A 20,575-nucleotide genomic window follows, 5' to 3' on the forward strand; every position below is an offset into this window, starting at 1 on the left:
ATCGTGTGTCTATCGAAATGGATACAGGATGCATCATTGTGCATTTATTGCTTTCTGGTGTTTTTTTTCCCCAGTGTAATTCATTTTACACATCCTCCTTAAAATGATGATCCTTATTTATTATGTCCAGACTTTATAACTGGCTTTAATAATTGTCATTCTATTAGTGAGATGATTTCCTTTGTCTGTGCTGCCCTCTTCCGTTCTCTCTGTGTGCACATTTATGTCCATTTTAGTGCCTGACTCTCTGTCTAGCTATTAAATGTTCCTGTTTTGTGCTTTACAGAGATTATACATCAGTCTGGGTGAGAGAAAAACCCCTGCAGACATTAGGAGACATATATATACTGTATAATATGTGGAGGATTATATTGTGATGTCATGCAAAGAAATCTAATACTGATAAAGATCTTTTCCTTTGACATTAACATTTAGCCCAAATGACCACAAACCAGCCCCATAGCTTGTACTGGATATCATAATAAGAGCCTTTCCTAAAAGCAGATTTTAAGTAAGAATTCTGTTTGGCATTTCCTACTGCTAGCAATATAGGAAAGCAATTTATTATCCCTTATATAGAGCTGAAATGTTATACAGCACTTTCCATTGATTGTTTATCATTCACTTCAGTCCCTGCCATGCTTATGCACACACTGCTCCATGTCTTCAGGAGGCAAGTGATGGCTTTTTACGTTTTCTCTAGTTCGGAAGGGAATCCATTCAGGTCTATACACTCACATACGTAAACCCATACTGACCTATCTATCCACTCACATACAGTCCCATACTGACCTATCTATCCACTCACATACAGTCCCATACTGACCTATCTATCCACTCACATACAGACCCATACTGACCTATCTATCCACTCACATACAGACCCATACTGACCTATCTATCCACTCACATACAGTCCCATACTGACCTATCTATACACTCACATACAGACCCACACTGACCTATCTATCCACTCACATACAGACCCACACTGACCTATCTATCCACTCACATACAGACCCACACTGACCTATCTATACACTCACATACAGACCCATACTGACCCATCTATCCACTCACATACATAAACCCATACTGACCTATCTATCCACTCACATACAGACCCACACTGACCTATCTATCCACTCACATACAGACCCATACTGACCTATCTATACACTCACATACAGACCCATACTGACCTATCTATACACTCACATACAGTCCCATACTGACCTATCTATCCACTCACATACAGACCTATCTATCCACTCACATACAGACCCATACTGACCTATCTATCCACTCACATACAGACCCATACTGACCTATCTATCCACTCACATACATAAACCCATACTGACCTATCTATCCACTCACATACAGACCCATACTGACCTATCTATCCACTCACATACAGACCCATACTGACCTATCTATCCACTCACATACAGACCCATACTGACCTATCTATCCACTCACATACATACCCATACTGACCTATCTATCCACTCACATACAGACCCATACTGACCTATCTATCCACTCACATACAGACCCATACTGACCTATCTATCCACTCACATACAGACCCATACTGACCTATCTATCCACTCACATACAGACCCACACTGACCTATCTATCCACTCACATACAGACCCATACTGACCTATCTATCCACTCACATACAGACCCATACTGACCTATCTATCCACTCACATACAGACCCATACTGACCTATCTATCCACTCACATACAGACCCATACTGACCTATCTATCCACTCACATACATACCCATACTGACCTATCTATCCACTCACATACAGACCCATACTGACCTATCTATCCACTCACATACAGACCCATACTGACCTATCTATCCACTCACATACAGACCCATACTGACCTATCTATCCACTCACATACAGACCCACACTGACCTATCTATCCACTCACATACAGACCCATACTGACCTATCTATCCACTCACATACAGACCCACACTGACCTATCTATCCACTCACATACAGACCCATACTGACCTATCTATCCACTCACATACAGACCCATACTGACCTATCTATCCACTCACATACAGACCCACACTGACCTATCTATCCACTCACATACATAAACCCATACTGACCTATCTATCCACTCACATACAGACCCATACTGACCTATCTATCCACTCACATACAGACCCACACTGACCTATCTATCCACTCACATACAGACCCACACTGACCTATCTATCCACTCACATACAGACCCACACTGACCTATCTATCCACTCACATACAGTCCCATACTGACCTATCTATCCACTCACATACAGACCCACACTGACCTATCTATCCACTCACATACAGACCCATACTGACCTATCTATCCACTCACATACAGACCCACACTGACCTATCTATCCACTCACATACAGACCCATACTGACCTATCTATACACTCACATACAGACCCATACTGACCTATCTATACACTCACATACAGACCCATACTGACCTATCTATCCACACACATACAGTACAGACCCATACTGACCTATCTATCCACTTACATACAGACCCATACTGACCTATTTATACACTCACATACAGACTTTGGCGCCCTGCCCATAACAGGTAAGAGAAGGTGATCTAAGTGAGTGCTACTGATCACAGAGCCACATGTGCATGCCCCAAACCTGCTAGCTTTATTTCCAGTAACCAGGATCAGGGATATCCATATAATTTTCAAATGTGTTCCATGTTCATGTGTTGATAAATAGGGCCAAAGTAACTCTTGCCTAGAAGGACCTAAGAAGCGGTGGTGTACTTATTTACTGCCCTGTAAACAGAAATACACTGATACATTAATGTAATTTATGTTCACATTGTAAGTACTTAAATCTGCTGATATATTAATGAGAAAGCATATGAGTGAGGCATTTACATAGCCATGTGACTTTTAAATTGCATATCATTTAGGCCTTTAGAAGATCATGTGCAGGCCTTGTATCCTCAATGAAAAAAGTCACATGGATCCATCAGGAAGTCTGGGACCCCATACATTGTTTTGGGCCCGGCACAACACTACCCTCTCGCCCCCCTGATGGCAGCCTTGGGAAATGACTCCAATGAGGGCACTGGGCCATGTGTGTACACTTGATAAAGGGCACGGAAGGGGCCCTAAACATGTCATGTATGGCATAGCAATAAAAGCACTTTTTGCTGCATTACTGCACTTTGTCTTGTGCTCCCCTCTACATAATGTTTGGGGCCGTGTGTGTGGCAGCTACAGTGGGTGACGCATGGGGAATGGCACATGCCTGAAAATCCTTATATGACATGGGGGAAGGAGACAGACACTGACATTTGGGCAGGAACAGAAGGAGCTGTGACAGGCATATATGGGGATAGGGGAGAGGGTGGGAGTTAAGAAATTAAAATGGCAAATGGAATCCTGAAAAGGGCAGTAAGAGTGACATATAAGGAGAGGAGAGAAAGAGCTAAAATCTGCAAATAGGTGGTGAAGGTCGCACACAGGGAGAGAGAAAACCTACCGAGACTGGCACACTGGGCATGAGATAACGGTGTATCTGAGAGAGAGGCTGGGTTGCTATTGGCACTTGGGGCTGAAGAGAGTGACACATGGAGAAAAAGGTAAAAGCTCTGGGTCTTGTACCCCTAAAAGTGGGGGAGAGAATGGCATATAAGTAAAATAAAGTTATACATATACAAAGAGAGAGGGAATGGCACTCAGACTGCCACACAGGGGTGAGAGAGGAGAGAAAAAAAACCTGAAGGTGCTGTAAATGGCGCTTAGGGGATGAGGGGTATGGAGGAGGGATTAGCACATTAGAAGTAGGAGTATGGAATAGAGAATGGTAGATGGGTAGGGCAACTAGGAGAAAGGCAGTGCAAGGCTGCCCTGACGTGGATTAGCCGGGGGGCCCCCCTGCTGTCAGTGAGCTGCAGACTTGGGAAGGGAGGGTGGGAGCTCTGGTGCCTGCGGGTCCTTTCCCGTACACAGCCTTCCTTACTGCTCATTTGGCGCTGATGTTTTAGTCCTGGTAAAGCTGCACAGGGATTGGGTGGGTGAAGTTTGAACTTCCCTTACAATCCTCATGCAGCTTTTCTAGGGCTTAAAGGAACAGTAACACCAAAAAATGAAAGTGTATAAAAATAATTACGATATTATGTACTGTTGCCCTGTGCTGGTACAGCTGGTGTGTTTGCCTCAGAAAGACTACTAAAGTTTATATAAACAAAGCTGCTGTGTAGCCATGGGGGCAGCCATTCAAAGGAGAAAAGGCACAGGCACATAGCAGATAACAGATAAAGCCCCATTATATTCTACAGAGCTTATCTGTTATCTGCAATGTAACCTGTGCCTTTTCTCCTTTTTTCAAGGTTGGATGGCTGCCCTCATGGCTACACAGCAGCTTATTTATATAAGCTATAGTACTGTTACTTTAGCAAATACACAACTTTACCTGTGTAGGGAAACAGTACATATTTTAAATACTTTAATACACTTTCATTTTTGGTGTTACTGTTCCTTTAACACCAGTGACCAACAAGCATAGGGAAAGCTGTGTAGGGTGGAAAAATGCAGGCAACCAAGCTCCCGCCCTCCTTTCACAAGTCTCCCCTTCTTTGACAACAGGGCCCCCCCCCGGCTAATACAAGGATGGCTGAGCCCCCCTAAGATCCTAAAAACTCACCGGGCCCAGGACAGTTGTCCCACCTGTCCCCGTCCGATAGTGGCCCTGATTCCATACATTCTAACAGGGCCTGACTGAAAACCTTCAAAAGAACTTTGCAGACGGCAGCAACCACAGTGGACCTGGCCAAAAATTATTTTTAACATAACCAGAGAAGCTATAATATCATACGGACACATTCTGTTTAGACCAGTAACTGCCAGTCATTTTCATTTAATACTGGTGTAAAAACTTTATTGACCTGGAGCAGCCACTCAGACCCCAAACTTGGTACCCATCCTCTTAGTCTTCCAACAGTTTCACTCATGGAGTACCCAAAAAGAATGCTATTCTAGATATTGCCAGAATGGATAACTTTATAGGGTCTTTAAGGGGGGAGATAGCATTCATTTAGTATTTAATCTTTACTACTTACCTTTCTATATAGAACTACTTCTCACCTTCCAGTCTATCTTCCTAACCCCTCTGCCTAGTTGCTAGGGTAAGTGATAAGCAGTTTTCATTTCCAAACTGGAAATCTACAGATTGAGGGTGAAGACACAAAAGTCAGTCGCTGCAACTTTCCCTCAATAGGTTACTATACAAGTTGCACAGTTTGCACTGCACGGATTAGTCACCGTGACCTACTAATCGCCATGTGTGTCTTTGCCCTAAAAAATTAAATCAAAAATGAAGGCGCAGGTGCTATGTTTGCCCTAGTTATAGTAACCCCATAGCAACAAATTAGGAGGTACCATTTAATGTCCTGCTGCAAAACATTGGTTGCTATTGGTTACTAGACCTGGAGCAAACACTGTGCTTGGTAATGAAAGCAGTAATTGCAGGAAGGCTGAGAAAAAAAAACAAATCACCATCAATTAGAATTTATAAATGAGACATTTACATGAGACTACAAGCTCATTATTAAGATTTTGTACAATCCCATGATATGTTTGTTGGCTGATTTCCATCCTGTGCTCTGGCCCTGAAGCTGTAAGCTCAATGCCCCTACACACTTACATTACACGCCTAATTTATGGGCTGCTCATTAGAGCTGAAAAGGTTTGTTATAATCCTTGGTTATGTTTCTATCTTTGCCTAATTGCAGCAACTTGTACAAAATCAGTAAATACTTAATTGATGAGGGAATCGCGCTGGGTGTAAACTGTTATCCAACCGTAATCCCCAAGGTTTTCTTCTTTTTATCCTTCTTCATAACAACCTGCTGGTTCCCTCTATAGAAGAACAAAACCCTGCTAAATCAACATATGATTAAAATGGACTTGATTATATAACACGGCCCCCAAAATATATTTTTTAACTTCAATAGCAAATAAAACATGAAAATGACTTTTATATATGTGAAGGCATAGGGCTGATATACTACTTCCCAAACCCAGCAGTTCTATGTATAAGAAACAGTCACTGTATCTTTTCTTTATATGCCTTTTTATTCTCCAATTTTATTTGTCTAGAGAACAGGGGCATTTTGCGGTGGTTGTGCCTCATTGCTGATCATTTTGGTACCTGAAAGGTTAATGCTGTAAGGTGTAAGGTTGATGCCACACGTGGCGTTTTTACGCTGCATATTTTCTAATTCTCTCGGCGGCTGAAAAACACCTGATATCATCATCCATAGAAATAGCTTGAAAAGACGCAAAGCAAACCACACAATGCAGAAATACGCTAGAAAACGCCTTAGCACGGATTTTTCAAGCGTAGGCCGAAATATGCCAGTACTTGCAAAGCAAGCTATTCCTATGTATACGCAAAGGCAGCTGCCAGATCTAGCGGAAATAGGCGGTGTTTTTTGCTATTTTGCACTATTAGCACCATGGCAACGGAATTTGCTTACGTCACCAGTACTAGGCTGAAAAACACCATGTGTGGCTTGTGCGGCGTTTTTAAGCCGAGAAAAAACGCTGCGTAAAAACGCCACGTGTGGCATCAGCCTAAGCAATGATGCCGTAAGTCGTGACCCCCCCAAACCTGCTGAACTTTGCAGGTAATCACGCCCCTTGCACAGCCCAGTAGGCCCCCTACAAAATGGGTTTGGGTTGGGCCCAGGGTTGCCAGATTTATTTTTCCAAACCAGCCAAAGTCAGTTCTGAAACCAGCCCAAAACTATCCAAAAGCCACTTTGAAAGTAGCCCAAAAATAGCCTAATACGCCCAATGAAAAAAATGTCTAAAAAACATGCCTTTTTAAAGCATATAATCACTACCCATGCCCTGCACACCCTCTCCAGTTACTGGGATGACTGTTTCCCAGCCCTCTGTGCCCAGTCCATGCAGGTTATAGCAGTTTTGCTACTTCAGGTTCAGTACAGAGGAATAGATAAGGGAGCTTCTGGCTATAATTGCATGCTGGGTATTATAGTTTTATATTAAGCTTAGCTGTAGGCTAATAGTACGATACAAACTACATTACCCAGGATGCACTGGGAAAGGAATGGCAGAGGAATAAAACTTTGGCTAGTTTCAAAACTACAAACCCGCCAAGGCTCCAAAAACTAGCCCAAATTTGCACCTTTGGAAACACCCCAGGCTTTAAATTAGTAGCCCAATTCGGCGGTAAACCCGCCAACCCCCAGCAAGCCTGCTGAACTTTGCAGGTAATCATGCCCCTTTCACAGCACAGTATGCCCCCCTACAAAATGGGTTTGGTTCGGGCCAACTCTCCTCTCGCTAAATTCCCAGTTCCCACAATGCCTTTCGCGGTTCTCTCCAGGCCTGCTAATCAGGTGGCTACGTAACTTTAAGATTCAGAACCAGCAGAGCAAAAATAAAAGACACAGATACTCCTTTTAATGGCAATGACATTGACAGGCATCTCCAAAATGCATTTAATTACTGTATGTTAGGGCGTTCCTTAGAATCATAATTTCTATTTAGGTATTGGTTGAATCAGCCCTGTCAATGTCCTCCCCTCACCAGATAATCTAACATATAAATAACCCCAAAGCGCGCCAGCAGGAGGCAGAAAGGGCATTCTGTGCAAGGCGTTCGGTAACAGGCAGGGGTTTCCACCAATCCCAAGCGGGCAGTCTGCCAGCGCGTCTGTCCAATCAGCGAAATGTTCTCCGGGCTGTGGCGACTGACAGAGGAGAGAGGCGGGACTTCCGTTGTCAAGGCGAAATGCCCGGAGCTGGTGGTGGTTCGTGTGTTGGAGAGTGAGGCGGAGGAGGTTGCCCTTGCGACTCGTTGCTGCTTGTGTTGCTGCTGCCGCTCTTCTTTAGCAGACAGGTAATGGGTGAAGGGAAGCGAGCATTTTGGCTCCTGCTGGGGGTGACCATTTGGGCTGGGAGGGAGGGCTGCTGATGGAGATAACACTCAGGATGCTGTGAATGTCAGGCAGTGAGGGAGGTGGCGGTGGGCATGAATGTAAACATGTCATTATCCAGCACTAGGGTCTCTGAGCCTGTTGTATGTTGGACTACAGCTCCCAGAAGCCTCTGACAGCCTGTGTATTGTAATAGCTAGACAGCCTGGATGCAAGCTGTGCCCAAAAGTGGGCAGTATAGAGAATCTCCAACATCACCTTGGAGAATAAATGTAATTCTAAGCAGCTTTCCAATATGCATTCATTCTATATTTCCAGTGGCTCTAATGTTATTTGTAAATGTAATTGGTATTGGGAGCAATGTCTGGCTGTCCCTTTCTGTTGTCTAATTCCGACTCATGAAACAATATAGCAGAAGTTAAATCTCCTCCAGGTCTGATCAGCTGGGTTGCTGCACAGGTAGCTGTCTATCAAGTTCCATTGATGGGGGGCACATTAAGGTGAAGATGAAGCATACAATGAGCAGCGCTGGACTTTATACCCACAGTGAGGGCAGTCAGAAGGCCACTGGCAATACTGTAGGTTCTTACCCTGGGCTTTTGGTGCCAGTGGAAATTTTGGCCAAGAGCTGTTGGTTTCAGGTTCCAATTAGAGCCAGTGGGGCACCAGAAACAGTACCTACTGCCTTTTATTGACTGTACTGAGGATTCAGTGGGAACCATCTGGCACTGCCAGTACTGTTTGATCCTGAATCTTGGCACAGGCTGAGAACCAAGAGTATTGGCAGTATCTAGCTAAGAAATGCCAAGTAATAGGTAACCACTTGATACCCCCGTTATTGTTGGTTCTTACCTTGTGCCAAGAAATGTCAATACTGGGGACCACCTTATACCCCCAGTACTGTGTACTCAACTTTCAGGCTAAGAAATTCCAATACAGAGGCACTATCTTATACCCCCTAATACTGTTGGTTCTCAACCTGTGCCAAATTGCAGTACAGGTATGGGACCCGTTATCCAGAATGCTTGGGAGCTGGGGTTTTCCAGATAAGGGGTCTTTCTGTAATTCGGATCTCCTACTTAAAGTCTGCTAAAAGCATTATTTAAAAAGTAATTAAACCCAATAGGATTGTTTTGCCTCAAATAAGGATTAATTATGTCTTAGTTGGGATCAAGTACAGGTACTGTTTTATTATTACAGAGAAAAGGGAATCATTTAACCATTAAATAAACCCAATAGGGCTGTTCTGCCCCCAATAAGGGGTAATTATATCTTAGTTGGGATCAAGTACAGGTACTGTTTTATTATTACAGAGAAAAGGGAATCATTTAACCATTAAATAAACCCAATAGGGCTGTTCTGCCCCCAATAAGGGGTAATTATATCTTAGCTGGGATCAAGTACAGGTACTGTTTTATTATTACAGAGAAAAGGGAATCATTTAACCATTAAATAAACCTAATAGGGCTGTTCTGCCCCCAATAAAGGGTAATTATATCTTAGTTGGGATCAAGTACAGGTACTGTTTTATTATTACAGAGAAAAGGGAATCATTTAACCATTAAATAAACCCAATAGGGCTGTTCTGCCCCCAATAAGGATTAATTATGTCTTAGTTGGGATCAAGTACAAGGTACTGTTTTGTTATTACAGAGAAAAAGGAAATCGTTTTTAAAAATCTGAATTATTTGCTTATAATGGAGTCTATGGGAGATGGGCTTTCTGTAATTCTGAGCTTTCTGGATAATTGGTTTCCAGATAAGGGGTCCGATACCTGTACTGGTGAACCTCCTTATACTCACAATATTGTTGCTTGTCTGCCTGTGGGAAGGTTCAGGCTAAGAAAAGCCAATACTGGGTAACTGTATGATAGCCCAATGCTATTGGTTCTCAGCTTGTGCCAAGTTTCAGGCTAATAAATGCCAGTCCTTGTGAACCCTTCATACCCAACAATACTGTTGATCCTCAGCCTGTGCCAAGGTTTCGGCTAAGAAATGCCAGTACCTAGGGAATTGTATGATACCCTCAATACCGTCAGCTTCATTCTGTTGACACTAAATCTTTGCTTATTGGATGGTTTGGTTTAATATACCAAGACAAACATGCATTTAATTTGCTTCCTTACAACTCTACATTTTCTCAATTCATTGATTAAACAAACCCAAAAATACAATTTGCCTTATGAAACTAAATGTAAATGTAAGCATCTTACCTTTCTGCATATGAACTTTTCACTGATGGTAAAGTTACATGCAAACAAATATGCTGTTTAAAGCAGTACCTGTCTGTTTTTCTATTCTTTCCACTTACTGCTGGTTCTGACTCAAGACAATGAAAAGTCTCCTCCAGCCAGGACTGAATTTCTCACAGTGCCCTGTGTGCAGCTTAATGGGCCTGTTTATCATCTGACTAGCTTGCTTCCGTAGTCAGAACCAGCAGTACAAAGAGTAGCAAGGGGCAGTCTAATCCTGCTTATATTAGCAATTTATTGTTATTTACTGGCATTTTACAATTAACTTTTGGAAATAAGTAATGAGTATTGCTTAGGCTTGTGCCACACAGAGCTGATTCTGGGCCTGTGGAAAACGTAACTCTTGTGTTTTAGGCTGATATCTGCCGCATCTACCTGCTCCCAGGCTGGCACAACGGTTCCGGGTGGAGGCGCGGTAGGAGGCTGCTGCCAGCGTAGGGGCTTATTCTCGGCTTATGGTTTTCCGCAGGCCTGTGTGGCAATAGCCTTATTACTTTTACTGCCAATGTAAATCTGCACATACTGTGTATTGCCTAAAGCATCTGTGTGCATTATCAGTTAATTATCTTTCCCTTAGAAAAGGGAAAGTATTGCTTCTTTTGAAAATAGATGAATTGTAAAAACTCTCCCTGCTGCTTAAAGTAAAGGGCCTGCCATTCATTCACACATTATTACAGTTGAAATATTAGCTACGGGCAGTACAGACTATCTTTCCATATGGACAGATTAAGACTTGGTAACAATGGGATATCTTCTGCGTCTATAACTTTCCCTTTAATCATCCCCAGATATGGCAGGCTCATTGTATTTTCTGATAATATATATTTATATGAGCACACACAAAGGAAAGCAGTGCGAGGCTGCAAGCACAGTACATGTTCCTTTGATCCAGGCCAGATTATATATACAAGCTGTGATTGTTTTGAGCTGTGTATGTTCTTTAAATGTTTATCCTCTGATGAAGAGATTTGGGGTCAGCCAAAGTCTCTCTCCAACTCTGAATATGTATTAAGTCTCTGAACTGACTGTTCCCATATTATCATGAAGAGGAGTTAATAGCAAGCTATAATAAAGGGGATTGACATTCGGATAAATGGTGCTTAGATCTTCCTGGCCCCTGGCATTGAATATGGATACTATTCAGCCCGGGCTCTTGGGTAACTAAAGTGATATTATATGTGTTTTTGGGCAAAAAGTGTCAGATCTGTGGCAGAGGGGCTATTGTAAGGATTTTGCTTGCTGGCCACGAAGCTGGAAATCAAGCGGTAGGCAAAATGCTTGTGTGCCATAGCCAATAGAGATATTCAAAGGCAATTGCAGTTGGTCTCTATTATCTTATTTGTATTGGTATTAAACTTGTTCTGCATCCATCCACATTGCAATTTAGTTTTTACCTTTTGATAAGTGAATGATAAGAAAGAAACAAAAAGGATAAAAGACTGACCTCATAGAATCTGATTTATGGTGGCGGCCAGGGGCAGGCCAAGCCTGGGTCATTGCCCCCACCGCGTAATGACAAGCGGCGGGGGCAAAGGAGCACGGACTAGGGGTAGGCAGGAGAGACTTCTGCCTGGTGCCCCCCAATCGTTGCGCCCTAGGCAGCTGCCTCTTCTGCCTATCCCTGGTGGCGGCCATTACTGTGGTAGGGGGTACAGAGGCAAAAAAATAAATTATATATATATATATAATTTGCTAACCTCAGAATATCATTGTTTTCCCCATTAGAAATGATCAAAAATAATTTGAACATTAAATAAACCCAATATGATTGTTTTCCCTCCAATAAGGATTAATTATAATAATAATAAAACCGTAGTTTGTACTTGATCTCAACTAAGATTAGTTGGGATCAAGTACAAGCTACTGTTTTATTATTACAGAGAAAAATTAAATAATTTTTAAAAATTTTGAGCTTTCTGGATAAAGTGTTTCCAGATAAATGATCCCTTACCCATAATGGGTGATTTCAGCTTTATTGGGTGCCTGAGTGAGGACATGTGAGTGCTAAAGGCATGAGATACCACGTGATTCCAAAGAACTGCTGAATAGGACATCACATATTCTATTGTGGATCAGTCAGTCAGAACCCATTGGCCTATTATAAATAAATGATGATGAGGAGGCTCAGCTATAATGGGATGTTTACTTTTAAAATCGATGTGATACAGTGCAGTGCGGAAGGGACGATTGGTATTAATCTTGGGTTTTTAATTACACGTGCTGTCATTGATGTATCAGGGTACAGTCTGTATAGTGCTTAAAGGAACAGTAACGCCAAAACATTATCTTTACATAATTAAGTTGAAAAAAAACCAAACTCCACCAAGTTCAACCACCTCAAAGTGAACCCAACACACATATAAACCTATACTGCCCATTCATTGGCTGATGGGGCCTAGCATGTATGTGTGCCTTGGCTTGTTTGTGTGTACTGTGAATCCTATGATCCCAGGGGGCAGCCCTTAGTATTTAAGTGGCAATTTTCTATTTAGGATTACCTATTGGCACATACTACTAAACAAGTATGAAAATGGTTTATTTAGATGAAGCAGGGTTTTACATATGATCTTGTTTATGCAATATATTTTTATAGAGACCTACATTGTTTGGGGGTATAGTTTTCCTTTAAGGGGCATGAGGGGATAAGTGGGTACTTTAGTGAACACAAGGTAAAAAAAATACCCCAGATTAATTGCAGAAAATGTTGGTGCCAATGTGAAAGACTCATGGCACTTCAACTGGCTTAAATATGTATTTTAAAAATGGTGTAACATTCATAAATTGCCAAGAAAGGTCTTTTTGAAAAATTGAGTTTTGCAGCTTTACCCCCTTGTTGTTCTAATTTCCCTATGGCCTTGCACATTGTACCCAGATTTCACCCATAATTATCCCTTCCTATATTGCTAAAGCCTGTGCCAGTGCAAAAGCTCTTCTTGCCACTGAATAATACAGGCACCAGTGCTGCTGATTTGTGCTTGCTGCCGTTTTAAACATTTGGTGTGGAAACATTTTTCTAATGCCAGCTTCTGTGTATATATGGTAAGGGCTGGATCCTAATGGCGTCTGATGACTGAAGCTACGTGATATAAAGGATATTTACAGTGAAATGTTAATCGGAGAATCCGGAATGGCTTGTCAGAATGCTTCTCTGAATATTAAATATTAATATGTATTTATGGTTCCCAGGAAGTCTTCTAGCAGCTTTGATTTGTTAAATTATTTTTTTAAGTAAGCAAGTGCATGGGTAATGAAGCTATAGTATTCATATATACATCTGTATTCTGTTGTGTATCAGCGCTGCCAGTGTCCTGTACTAATGGTTGAGGGGGGTTAGGGAACAGTGGAAAAGGGCACAAAGAATTTTACATTATTAAACACAGCACTGTGCATAATTTGCAGTTTAACTGGCAAAAATTCCATTTTTGACTCTGTCACCAATATGCCCACCATGAGCTAGGCGATCACTTGGCCCTAATCAGCGAGCTGATGTTGTCCTTGGGATTTTTAAACATTTTTCTGCAAGATTCAAGTCAGGCAGATCCATCTGCTTGGAAGGGTTAAGGAAAGTTTTCATCTTCCATGTTCATGTGAGGAAAAGTCACCAGATTTTAAAGGAGATGGAAAGGAATTTTGGCATTTTATTGCCAATAGATTATTCACAGTATTGCAAGCTGGAACGCTGTATTTATTCTGTAGAAACCATACCTGAGTAACAGCCCTAGAAGCTCCCTGTTTGTTTAAGATAGCAGCTGCCATTTTAGCTTGGTCTCAGTAGCTTCCCTGCTGCAGCTCTAGCTGCTGGTAGCTCAGATTACACAGTTGGGAGCTATAAGAGAGGGAGAGAGGAGCAAACTGAGCAGACTCGTGCCTGTGCCCTGAAGGATTTTTCTGAGAGAGGAAGTCTGATACCGAAGAACATGTGTACACTAAAGGAGACAAGAATCCTGTGTTCTTTTGAAAGAAGACTCAGTGCAGCTTTTCTGTGAGTGCTTATGGCTTTATTTCCGAATCCTGGATTCAGTGCATCCCTCCCAGTCAGCATTACACTTAGAAGCAGACTGTTTCAGCTCATTATCTGAAAGTCGATCAGTCTGTACCTGGGGAAAAGTTGGAGTTTGTTTATACATAGGGCTGTTTAGTGGATTGCTGATTTATTTTTTTTGGCACAGGAAGTATAATGAGACTACTTTCATGTATTTCAGCAAGTATGTTCAGCACAAGCCTTATTTATTGAACTCATGTTGAACAAGGGGTTATGCTGACCCTTCAATCACACATTTTCAGTGGTTTAAGGCCTATGGCATTAGTGACCAAACCACCCCTGTGTGCCTGTTAGTGCAGCATTGCAGAGAATAGCAAGGGACATGCTTCAACAGCAAATACTTTAAAGGGGAAGGAAAGGCTAAGTCACTTGGGGGTGCCAAAATGTTAGGCACCCCCAAGTGACTTAGATCGCTTACCTTGTACCCTGGGCTGGTGCCCCTGTTAGGAGAAAACCGCACCAGCCCAGGGTACCTGTAGGAAGAGCTTCCTCCTTCCTTTCTCTTCTGCCGGCGAAATCCGTCGGCCGGCGCATACGCAGTAGAGTGAAAAGCCGACTTTGTTGTTTAAGTTCGGCTTTTCACTCTACTGCGCATGCGCGCGCAAGCTAAAAGGAAGGAGGAAGCGATAGCTGCTACCGGGCTGGTGCTGTTCTCTCCGTACAGGGGCACCAGCCCGGGGTAAAAGGTAAGCGATCTAAGTCACTTGGGGGTGCCTAACATTTTGGCACCCCCAAGTGACTTAGCCTTTCCTTCTCCTTTAAAACCTAAAATGTATATTGGAATGTTCCTCAGAATAACATTTTCTCTCCTTAAGCAAAAACAGTTTTTGGGTGACGTTCCCCCTTTAAAAGTAAAAACAGAAGTAATGCAGAGGCCATTGTAGCGCAACTAAACTGCTCAAGGATAATGAAGGAAACTCGCTGCTGTTTCTTTGAGTCCAAAGTTCAGCATTTAATTATTGAAGAGGAGAAGAGCAGGCAGGTTTTAGGTTTTAGGAAGTTGTAATATTAAGCAAGCTTATCATTTGCAGTGTAAGGCATGGGCACACATGCAACAGGAACTTTCCCAAGGCACATTGGCACAGACCCTACCCAAGGGCATTCGCTTGTTTCTGCTCATTACACCTAGGGGCCCATTCACTAAAGTCCAAATTTTTTCGGCTTAAAATCATGATTAGGAAAAAATTCGGAGTAACCACGATAATTTCTGATGTTCTAAAATGTCACAAAAATGCTTTTATTGGTCGTGCGAAAATATCGTAATTGCCTTCCGAAAGTCACGGAATTTTCGAATCCGAACATTCGTAAACGGCGCAAAAACCTTTCTGGCTTAGAAACCTTCAATGTATGATTATAGAAGCCTCCCATAGGACTCAGTGGCACTCTACAGATCCAACCTGGCCCAAGGAAAGTCTCCCATAGGGCTCAATGGCACTCTGCAGCTCCAACCCGGCCCAAGGAAAGCCTCCCATAGGGCTCAATGGAACTCTGCAGCTCCAACCCGGCCCAAGGAAAGTCTCCCATAGGGCTCAATGGCACTCTGCAGCTCCAACCCGGCCCAAGGAAAGTCTCCCATAGGGCTCAATGGCACTCTGCAGCTCCAACCCGGCCCAAGGAAAGTCTCCCATAGGACTCAATGGCACTCTGCAGCTCCAACCTGGCCCAAGGAAAGCCTCCCATAGGGCTCAATGTCACTCTGCAGCTCCAACCCGGCCCAAGGAAAGTCTCCCATAGGGCTCAATGGCACTCTGCAGCTCCAACCCGGCCCAAGGAAAGTCTCCCATAGGGCTCAATGGCACTCTGCAGCTCCAACCTGGCGAAAAGAGAGTCACGATACCAAAGCTTGAATGAATTCCAAAATGGTCGTAGCCATTGCTAACAATTACAACTTTTTCGTGGAAGTTAACAAAAACCAAGAAAAAGTTGTGGAGTTTTAATGAAATTATCGTGGACTTTACAGAATGTTCGATAAATTAGAAAAAATACGATTTTATCTCATCAAGGTTTTGTAAATGGGCGCCCTAGGGTTGCCACCTCACCCATTTAATGCTGGCCACATATTGAACCCACATCCTGCATGGCTAGTTAGCAGTTAATTTGGATGCCTGCTGCAGACTGAACTGATTTATGGAAGCCATGCAGCATACATCTAAATTAGCTGCTAATTAGTCATGCAAGATGTGAATTCAGTATGTGGCTGGTATTAAAGGGTATTAAAGTTACACCTTTGTCTTGCAAATAGAGTGGAGACCTAACAACATGGTTGAAGTACATTGGGTACTTATTAGGCAAGGTATGGAGCAAGGCTTTTCCTGATTGTAGCCTTCTGGAGCCTAAAACCTGCAGTGTGGATAATATCTCCTAATTCATGGTGAGAATAGAAATGACTTGATTTACTTAACTGGGCAGATCAGGCCCAGCGCAGTATCCAATAGCAACCAATAAGCAATTAGCTTAGATCAGTGTATAATGCAAGAAAATCTGTTTTTTGTGTGTTATTGCTTGGATCAGATATATTCTTGGTTAGTAAATGAGCCCCCTTGACAATACATAAAGAGCAGTATTATTTATTATAAGCCATCTTCACAGATTTACACAGCTACATGCGGTGCAGCTACATAATCATACAGCACAAATGCACAAACATTTGCAGCTATAACCCACCCACCAGCTAATGGAACTTTAGGGTTTAAGATACAAAGCCATAAACATCCTTTTTGTGAGTTTCAAGACACAAATAACATCACTAAGCACCATTTATAAAGATATAATACACAAGAGCCATGAATTATATCCTTATAAATGGTTCTTGGGGATGACATCAGTTTTAATCTGTGATTAGGGATTAAATTCGTCACATGATTTACTAACACTTGTATATTATAAAAAATAATGTACCCCCTGTTGTAAATTGTGAGGATATTAGAAGTAACCTTTGAGTTCCATGACCTCTAAAAATGAACTGGGGTTTGGCCTTGTGCCTTTATATCGTCCCCCCACCAGCCCTCTAAGTAGTGACTGTGTATGGCATCTTCCTGGCTTTTGTGTATTATATATTTATATAATGCACAAGCCATTCTTATCCTGTAAATTATATCCTTATTAACGGTTCTTAGTGATGTCATCAGTTCTAATTGGTGCTTAGTGTATTGTGCTTTTAAATTGTTATAGAACTCCTTATATGTAAGTCGCCGGTGGGATGGCAGGGGGAAGGCAACTCGGAGAGATTAGTCGCCCGCGAACAGGAAGTTTTGCCGCGGGCGACAAATCTCCCCGTGTGCCAGAGCCCATAAGGATTAATTATATCTTGGTTGGAATCAAGTACAGGTACTGTTTTATTATTACAGAGAAAAGGGAATCATTTAACCATTAAATAAACCCAATAGGGCTGTTCTGCCCCCAATAAGGGGTAATTATATCTTAGTTGGGATCAAGTACAGGTACTGTTTTATTATTACAGAGAAAAGGGAATCATTTAACCATGAAATAAACCCAATAGGGCTGTTCTGCCCCCAATAAGGGGTAATTATATCTTAGTTGGGATCAAGTACAGGTACTGTTTTATTATTACAGAGAAAAGGGAATCATTTAACCATTAAATAAACCCAATAGAACTGTTCTGCCCCCAATAAGGGGTAATTATATCTTAGTTGGGATCAAGTACAGGTACTGTTTTATTATTACAGAGAAAAGGGAGTCATTTAACAATTAAATAAACCCAATAGGGCTGTTCTGCCCCCAATAAGGGGTAATTATATCTTAGTTGGGATCAAGTACAGGTACTGTTTTATTATTACAGAGAAAAGGGAATCATTTAACCATGAAATAAACCCAATAGGGCTGTTCTGCCCCCAATAAGGGGTAATTATATCTTAGTTGGGATCAAGTACAGGTACTGTTTTATTATTACAGAGAAAAGGGAATCATTTAACCATGAAATAAACCCAATAGGGCTGTTCTGCCCCCAATAAGGGGTACCGTATATACTCGAGTATAAGCCGAGTTTTTCAGCACTAAAAATGTGCTCAAAAAGTAACCCTCGGCTTATACTCGAGTATACCTCCCCCCTACCTACCGCCACTTGTGTCCGTCCTGCACGTAACGCGTTCGAACGAGGCGATGGAGGCGAGTCCGTGCGCAAGGTTAAGGAACACTTCTGTATCATGTATCTGGCACAGGTGCTTGGCCACCGTGTATAGTGACGAGTCGCTGTGCTGATCTGCCAGCCACATAATCTGCAGCAAGTTCTTTACCTGCATTGTCCGGACCAGGAAGCGGGAGCATTCTTCAAACAGAGCCGTAAGCCGGTACATATCTGCCACCTCGTACGTCGCGCAGCGTGTCGCACACGGACACCGTGCACTCCGTTCACTCTCCTGCCGACTCTTGATCTGACGATGTAATGCACACGCACTCACCTCCGTGCGAGCGCGTTCATCGTCAGATCAAGAAGAATGCTCCCGCTTCCTGGTCCGGACAGTGCAGGTAAAGAACTGCCTGCAGATTATGTGGCTGGCAGATCAGCACAGCGACTCGTCACTACACACGGCGGCCGAGCACCTGTGCCAGATACTGTACATGCTTCAGAAGAGTTCCTTAACCTGCGTGCACGGACTCACCTCCATCCACGGGGGCCGCTTTGTTGGATATGTAGTTCTATGGAGGCGATCGGTGCACGGGTGGGCTTGTCATGAGTGGCAGTCTCTGGCCACTAACAAGAAGGGGAGTTCTTAAGGCAGTGGGGGGCAAGGGGAAGCAGGATGGGACCAGCAAGGGGCAAGTCATTGGTGAGAAGAAGTGGAAGCTTAGCCATAAAGCAGGGCTGCTGTACTGCAATCACAAGACTGATTTTCAAAATGTAAGAAAATTATTTTTGTAGTATTGTGGTGGGACTTGTACACTGGGGTCCAAGTACTTGATACTTATTATGGCAGCTTTCTTAGCCTTCCCAAACTTGCTTTTGTCTGCTGCTGTAGCATTTTTCTTTCCCTAAAGTTATCTATTTATTTATCTGTTATTTATTTGATTATTGAAACTTAGCAGTAGCTGTTGCATTTCCCACCCTAGGCATATACTCGAGTCAATAAGTTTTTCCAGTTTTCTTAGGTAAAATTGGGTACCTCGGCTTATATTCGGATCGGCTTATACTCGAGTATATACGGTAAGTATATCTTAGTTGGGATCAAGTACAGGTACTGATTTATTATTACAGAGAAAAGGGAATCATTTAACCATTAAATAAACCCAATAGGGCTGTTCTGTCCCCAATAAGGGGTAATTATATCTTAGTTGGGATCAAGTACAGGTACTGTTTTATTATTACAGAGAAAAGAGAATCATTTAACCATTAAATAAACCCAATAGGGCTGTTCTGCCCCCAATAAGGGGTAATTATATCTTAGTTGGGATCAAGTACAAGGTACTGTTTTATTATTACAGAGAAAAAGGAAACCAGGAACTTTCTGGATAATGGGTTTCTGGATAAGGGGACCGATACCTGTATTTCCTTATTTCCAAAGTCATCCTGATTTCATTATCAGTTTAGGATTTAGACTATATCTAATGAAGAGGAAGAAAGGGGAAAGCAGTTACAAGAAGGAAACAATTCCTGACATATAGCTTAAATGATATGTGCTGGATTCAGAGGACATTGTGTCTCTGGCACCTTGCTGAGTGTAACACATCTATTATCCCCTTGGGTGAAGCAAAATAGCAGCAAAACACATTTCTTCATCAATATTCCCCTTTGTTTCAGTGACAAACTTATTGTTCGAAAATGCTGCATAGAAACTACAATTTGCATAGGATCCAAATATAAATGTAAATATGTCTTCGTTTAAAGACATTCAAAGAATAAATTAAAGTGTGACAGTGATAGTAAGTTACATGTTCAGAGACAGTGGGAGTAAGCGTTGTTAATAAGCATTTTTGTCATGCATCTGAATATCAATTATGTGTATTTTGTGTATTTGCAGAGAGGATTCCCTTACATCTCATTGTGTGTTCAAGATAACATAAGCTTGCAATCATGCAAATAGCAAATAACTCTCTACCAGTGTCTACATATAGGCTAAGAACCCACGGAGCAGTTCAGTCGCCTGCAATAGATCTTTGCTGTGGCGGGCAACTAACCGCTCCAAAATGGCTTTTTACTGGTAACAATAAGAGTCACTGGTGGAAAGCCCTTGGCATTAGTGATGTGTAGGTCGAGAAATCCTCGACCCGCACCCGACCCGGCTTCTCCCCTCTATAGACCTGCGGCCGTCCCCGCAATGATGTCACAAAGGGGACGTGCG

The 20,575-nt window shown here is 42.4% G+C and overlaps 1 protein-coding gene across 2 annotated transcripts in view; it reads left to right on the forward strand.

Annotated features, from left to right (window-relative positions):
• Positions 1 to 7,766: 7,766 nt before the first annotated feature.
• Positions 7,767 to 20,575, forward strand: part of wdr37 (WD repeat domain 37) — a 92,289-nt gene continuing 79,480 nt past the window's right edge. Inside the window, exon 1 of one of the 2 annotated variants that reach the window (XM_012964205.3) lies at positions 7,767 to 7,949. The gene's annotated coding sequence lies outside the window, so the exon portion shown is untranslated. 2 annotated transcript variants of the gene reach the window in all.

The sequence above is a fragment of the Xenopus tropicalis genome, chromosome 6 (assembly GCF_000004195.4).
Source record: "Xenopus tropicalis strain Nigerian chromosome 6, UCB_Xtro_10.0, whole genome shotgun sequence".
Classification (NCBI taxonomy): Eukaryota; Metazoa; Chordata; class Amphibia; order Anura; family Pipidae; genus Xenopus; species Xenopus tropicalis.